We start from the raw sequence: 6941 nt of genomic DNA on the forward strand, positions 1-6941 counted from the left end.
AAGATCATGTGAATAGTCTGCTGACCTCAGTGGGTGAGAGGGAGAAGAGCGTCTGTCCAGAGATAAAGTAGAGGTAAAGATCATGTGAATAGTCTGCTGACCTCAGTGGGTGAGAGGGAGAAGAGCGTCTGTCCAGAGATAAAGTAGAGGTAAAGATCATGTGAATAGTCTGCTGACCTCAGTGGGTGAGAGGGAGAAGAGCGTCTGTCCAGAGATAAAGTAGAGGTAAAGATCATGTGAATAGTCTGCTGACCTCAGTGGGTGAGAGGGAGAAGAGCGTCTGTCCAGAGATAAAGTAGAGGTAAAGATCATGTGAATAGTCTGCTGACCTCAATGGGTGAGAGGGAGAAGAGCGTCTGTCCAGAGATAAAGTAGAGGTAAAGTGTCATGTTTTGTCTTTCATCATGTCTTGTCCCTGTGCTTCCCTCTGCTGGTCTTATTAGGTTCTTTCCCTCTTTCTCTCTCTCTATCGTTCCGTTCCTGCTCCCAGCTGTTTCTCATTCTCCTAACGACCTCATTTACTCTTTCACACCTGTCCCCTATTTTGTCCTCTGATTAGAGTCCCTATTTCTCCCTCTGTTTTCCGCTTCTGTCCTTGTCGGATTCTTGTTTGATGTTTGCTGCTCCTGTGTCCTTGTTCCGCCCTGTCGTGTTTTTACCTTCTTCAGATGCTGCGTGTGAGCAGGTGTCTATTTCAGCTACGGCCTGCGCCTTCCCGAAGCGACCTGCAGTCTGTGGTCGCGTATCCAGTTGTTCCCCTCTACTGCCTAGAGGATTTCAGTTTTCCTGGTTGACTTTACCTGAGATTATTTCCAGGATTATCGTTTTTGTTATTGACTGGAATAAAGACTCTGTTTCTGTTAAGCCGCTTTTGGGTCCTCATTCATCAGCGTAACAGAAGAATCCGACCAAGAATGGACCCAGCGACTACGGATTCTCGCAACGCTGCCGTCGAGATCCAGGGAGCAATGCTCGGCAGACACGAGCAGGAATTGTCTGCTGCTCGTCATGCCGTTGAGACCCTGGCCGCTCAGGTCTCCGATCTCTCTGGACAGTTTCAGAGTCTTCATCTCGTGCCACCAGCTACTTCCTGGTCTTCCGAGTCTCCGGAACCTAGGGTTAATAACCCACCATGTTACTCTGGGCAGCCCACTGAGTGTCGCTCCTTTCTCACCCAGTGTGATATTGTGTTCTCTCTCCAGCCCAACACGTACTCAAGAGAGAGAGCTCGGATCGCTTACGTCATATCACTCCTTACTGGTCGGGCTCGGGAGTGGGGCACAGCTATCTGGGAGGCAAGGGCTGAGTGTTCTAACGATTATCAGAACTTTAAAGAGGAGATGATACGGGTTTTTGATCGTTCAGTTTTTGGGAAGGAGGCTTCCAGGGTCCTGGCTTCCCTATGTCAAGGTGATCGATCCATAACGGATTACTCTATAGAGTTTCGCACTCTTGCTGCCTCCAGTGACTGGAACGAGCCGGCGTTGCTCGCTCGTTTTCTGGAGGGACTTCACGCTGAGGTTAAGGATGAGATTCTCTCCCGGGAGGTTCCTTCCAGCGTGGACTCTTTGATTGCACTCGCCATCCGCATAGAACGACGGGTAGATCTTCGTCACCGAGCTCGTGGAAGAGAGCTCGCGTTAACGGTGTTTCCCCTCTCCGCATCTCAACCATCTCCTCCCACCGGCTCAGAGACTGAGCCCATGCAGCTGGGAGGTATTCGCATCTCGACTAAGGAGAGGGAACGGAGAATCACCAACCGCCTTTGCCTCTATTGCGGTTCTGCGGGACATTTTGTCATGTCATGTCCAGTAAAAGCCAGAGCTCATCAGTAAGCGGAGGGCTACTGGTGAGCGCTACTACTCCTGTCTCTCCATCAAGATCCTGTACTACCTTGTCGGTCCATCTACGCTGGACCGGTTCAGCTGCTTCCTGCAGTGCCTTGATAGACTCTGGGGCTGAGGGTTGTTTTATGGACGAAGCATGGGCTCGGAAACATGACATTCCTCTCAGACAGTTAGGGAAGCCCACGCCCATGTTCGCCTTAGATGGTAGTCTTCTCCCCAGTATCAGATGTGAGACACTACCTTTAACCCTCACAGTATCTGGTAACCACAGTGAGACCATTTCCTTTTTGATTTTTCGTTCACCTTTTACACCTGTTGTTTTGGGTCATCCCTGGCTAGTATGTCATAATCCTTCTATTGATTGGTCTAGTAATTCTATCCTATCCTGGAACGTTTCTTGTCATGTGAAGTGTTTAATGTCTGCTATCCCTCCTGTGTCTTCTGTCCCCTCTACTCAGGAGGAACCTGGTGATTTGACAGGAGTGCCGGAGGAATATCATGATCTGCGCACGGTCTTCAGTCGGTCCAGAGCCAGCTCTCTTCCTCCTCACCGGTCGTATGATTGTTGTATTGATCTCCTTCCGGGGACCACTCCCCCTCGGGGTAGACTTTACTCTCTGTCGGCTCCCGAACGTAAGGCTCTCGAGGATTATCTGTCTGTTTCTCTCAACGCCGGTACCGTGGTGCCTTCTTCCTCTCCCGCCGGAGCGGGATTTTTCTTTGTTAAGAAGAAGGACGGTACTCTGCGCCCCTGCGTGGATTATCGAGGGCTGAATGACATAACGGTTAAGAATCGTTATCCGCTTCCCCTTATGTCGTCAGCCTTCGAGATTTTGCAGGGAGCCAGGTTCTTTACTAAGTTGGACCTTCGTAACGCTTACCATCTCGTACGCATCAGAGAGGGGGACGAGTGGAAAACGGCGTTTAACACTCCGTTAGGGCATTTTGAATACCGGGTTCTGCCGTTCGGTCTCGCTAATGCTCCAGCTGTCTTTCAGGCATTAGTTAATGATGTACTGAGAGACATGCTGAACATTTTTGTTTTCGTTTACCTTGACGATATCCTGATTTTTTCACCGTCACTCGAGATTCATGTTCAGCACGTTCGACGTGTACTCCAGCGCCTTTTAGAGAATTGTCTCTACGTGAAGGCTGAGAAGTGCGCCTTTCATGTCTCCTCTGTCACTTTTCTCGGTTCTGTTATTTCCGCTGAAGGCATTCAGATGGATCCCGCTAAGGTCCAGGCTGTCAGCGATTGGCCCGTTCCTAAGTCACGTGTCGAGTTGCAGCGCTTTCTCGGTTTCGCTAATTTCTATCGGCGTTTCATTCGTAATTTCGGTCAAGTGGCTGCCCCTCTCACAGCTCTGACTTCTGTCAAGACTTGCTTTAAGTGGTCCGGTTCCGCCCAGGGAGCTTTTGATCTTCTCAAGAAGCGTTTTACATCCGCCCCTATCCTTGTTACTCCTGACGTCACTAAACAATTCATTGTCGAGGTTGACGCTTCAGAGGTGGGCGTGGGAGCCATTCTGTCTCAGCGCTTCCAGTCTGACGATAAGGTCCATCCTTGCGCTTACTTTTCTCATCGCCTGTCGCCATCGGAACGCAACTATGATGTGGGTAACCGCGAACTGCTCGCCATCCGCTTAGCCATAGGCGAATGGCGACAGTGGTTGGAGGGGGCGACCGTTCCTTTTGTCGTTTGGACTGACCATAAGAACCTTGAGTACATCCGTTCTGCCAAACGACTTAATGCACGTCAGGCTCGTTGGGCGTTGTTTTTCGCTCGTTTCGAGTTCGTGATTTCCTATCGTCCGGGAAATAAGAACACCAAGCCTGATGCCTTATCCCGTCTCTTTAGTCCTTCTGTGGCTTCTACCGACCCCGAGGGGATTCTCCCTGAAGGGCGTGTTGTCGGGTTGACTGTCTGGGGAATTGAGAGACAGGTAAAGCAAGCACTCACTCACACTGCGTCGCCGCGCGCTTGTCCTAGTAACCTTCTGTTCGTTCCTGTCTCTACTCGTCTGGCTGTTCTTCAGTGGGCTCACTCTGCCAAGTTAGCTGGCCATCCCGGCGTTCGGGGTACGCTTGCTTCTATTCGCCAGCGGTTTTGGTGGCCTACTCAGGAGCGGGACACGCGCCGTTTCGTGGCTGCTTGTTCGGACTGCGCGCAGACTAAGTCAGGTAACTCTCCTCCTGCCGGTCGTCTCAGACCGCTTCCCATTCCTTCTCGACCATGGTCTCACATCGCCTTAGACTTTATTACCGGTCTGCCTTCGTCTGCGGGGAAGACTGTGATTCTTACGGTTATCGATAGGTTCTCTAAGGCGGCACATTTCATTCCCCTCGCTAAGCTTCCTTCCGCTAAGGAGACGGCACAAATCATCATTGAGAATGTGTTCAGAATTCATGGTCTCCCGTTAGACGCCGTTTCAGACAGAGGTCCGCAATTCACGTCACAGTTTTGGAGGGAGTTCTGTCGTTTGATTGGTGCTTCTGTCAGTCTCTCTTCCGGGTTTCATCCCCAGTCTAACGGTCAAGCAGAAAGGGCCAATCAGTCGATTGGTCGCATATTACGCAGCCTTTCGTTTCGAAACCCTGCGTCTTGGGCAGAACAGCTCCCCTGGGCTGAGTACGCTCACAACTCGCTTCCTTCGTCTGCTACCGGGCTATCTCCGTTTCAGAGTAGTCTTGGGTACCAGCCTCCTCTGTTCTCGTCCCAGCTCGCCGAGTCCAGCGTTCCCTCCGCTCAGGCTTTTGTCCAACGTTGTGAGCGCACCTGGAGGAGGGTCAGGTCTGCACTTTGCCGTTACAGGGCGCAGACTGTGAGAGCCGCCAATAGACGTAGGATTAGGAGTCCTAGGTATTGTCGCGGTCAGAGAGTGTGGCTTTCCACTCGTAACCTTCCCCTTACGACAGCTTCTCGCAAGTTGACTCCGCGGTTCATTGGTCCGTTCCGTGTCTCTCAGGTCGTCAATCCTGTCGCTGTGCGACTGCTTCTTCCGCGACATCTTCGTCGCGTCCACCCTGTCTTCCATGTCTCGTGTCAAGCCTTTTCTTCGCGCCCCCGTTCGTCTTCCCCCCCCCCCCCCCGTCCTTGTCGAGGGCGCTCCTATTTACAAGGTACGAAAGATCATGGACATGCGTTCTCGGGGACGTGGTCACCAGTACTTAGTGGATTGGGAGGGTTACGGTCCTGAGGAGAGGAGTTGGGTTCCATCTCGGGACGTGCTGGACCGTTCGTTGATTGATGATTTCCTTCGTTGCCGCCAGGGTTCCTCCTCGAGTGCGCCAGGAGGCGCTCGGTGAGTGGGGGGGTACTGTCATGTTTTGTCTTTCATCATGTCTTGTCCCTGTGCTTCCCTCTGCTGGTCTTATTAGGTTCTTTCCCTCTTTCTCTCTCTCTATCGTTCCGTTCCTGCTCCCAGCTGTTTCTCATTCTCCTAACGACCTCATTTACTCTTTCACACCTGTCCCCTATTTTGTCCTCTGATTAGAGTCCCTATTTCTCCCTCTGTTTTCCGCTTCTGTCCTTGTCGGATTCTTGTTTGATGTTTGCTGCTCCTGTGTCCTTGTTCCGCCCTGTCGTGTTTTTACCTTCTTCAGATGCTGCGTGTGAGCAGGTGTCTATTTCAGCTACGGCCTGCGCCTTCCCGAAGCGACCTGCAGTCTGTGGTCGCGTATCCAGTTGTTCCCCTCTACTGCCTAGAGGATTTCAGTTTTCCTGGTTGACTTTACCTGAGATTATTTCCAGGATTATCGTTTTTGTTATTGACTGGAATAAAGACTCTGTTTCTGTTAAGCCGCTTTTGGGTCCTCATTCATCAGCGTAAGGTAAAGATCAAGTGAATAGTCTGCTGACCTCAGTGGGTGAGAGGGAGAAGAGCGTCTGTCCAGAGATAAAGTAGAGGTAAAGATCATGTATGGCTGCGAATGAGACAGTAGATGACAGTGTTGCATTAGAAACAGAGAGACTAGAGATTAGCACCGTCATGAACTTCTCCGATCCCTTATACTCGGACCACATGTCTTGATGTAAAATGTAGATTTTATTCTGCAGGAGCCCAACAAATGGGCCATTTTCACTACATTTTGAGGACAATAAAGTAGGCTAGGACATCCGTGGATGGAAGCATGTAGACATATAGCCTTCTGTTAGCTAGTAATGTTCTAATTTACTTGGTGAACATATTGCTACACAGGTTGCAGACTATTAAATTACCCAGATATTATCGTCAACACGACCTGCTGATTGATAGAACATCTGTCCGTTGAACAAATGACTGATGTTACAACCATTCAGATAACGATTAATTAAAACAGGGTGATTAAATACAAAGTCATTAAAATAAGGATCCAATATGTTTGGTGTAGACAGATAATAGCGAGACGGTCTCTTTCTCACACACACAAACAGACACAGACACACACATGGTGGAACCCCCCCCCCCCCGTCTGGATGTCAAATGACGTGTTAAGTAAGGTGACGTGATCTTGGTGTCATGGGTCTAAATCATGAAGGTATTTAGAGTTAAATACACAATAAAAAACAAGTTGGATCATCAATCCTCCAACTGTTCATAGACATCTCTATTTCTGGATGCTTGGAGACCGTGTAGCTGCTGGAGGACATAAATATAGCAGCCCAAGGGACTTCACCTACAGTGTTCTTCACCCAGTCCGCATGCTTGCATTGGCGGCTTGAAGAGCCAGGCAGAGCCAAAACAAGTGTGTTGAAGGACAGCCCTGAATGTGTGTGTGTCCTTTCACATCAGTCACTGACCTTCACAGATAGCGAGTCTGGCAGACCACCCTGATGCCATGCAATTCCGTACTTTGGAATTGACAATGTAATGTCTGAAAACAAGGACAGAATATTAAACTCAAATAGATGACAGAAAACAGAAAAAAGGTCCTAAATAACCAAAACAGGTTCTATCACTTCATTTATTGCCCCCCTCTTTTTGATTTTTTTAAAATTACGGGTTCTATGTAGAACATTTAACGGTGCCATTTAAGAAGCAAGTCTTTTTTTTACAATAAAGATTCATTGGGGTTCTGTATAAGACCTTTAGCTGTGCTATAAAATGATGCAAC

This window comes from Salvelinus namaycush, unplaced genomic scaffold (genome assembly GCF_016432855.1).
Source record: "Salvelinus namaycush isolate Seneca unplaced genomic scaffold, SaNama_1.0 Scaffold1541, whole genome shotgun sequence".
NCBI classification, from domain to species: domain Eukaryota; kingdom Metazoa; phylum Chordata; class Actinopteri; order Salmoniformes; family Salmonidae; genus Salvelinus; species Salvelinus namaycush.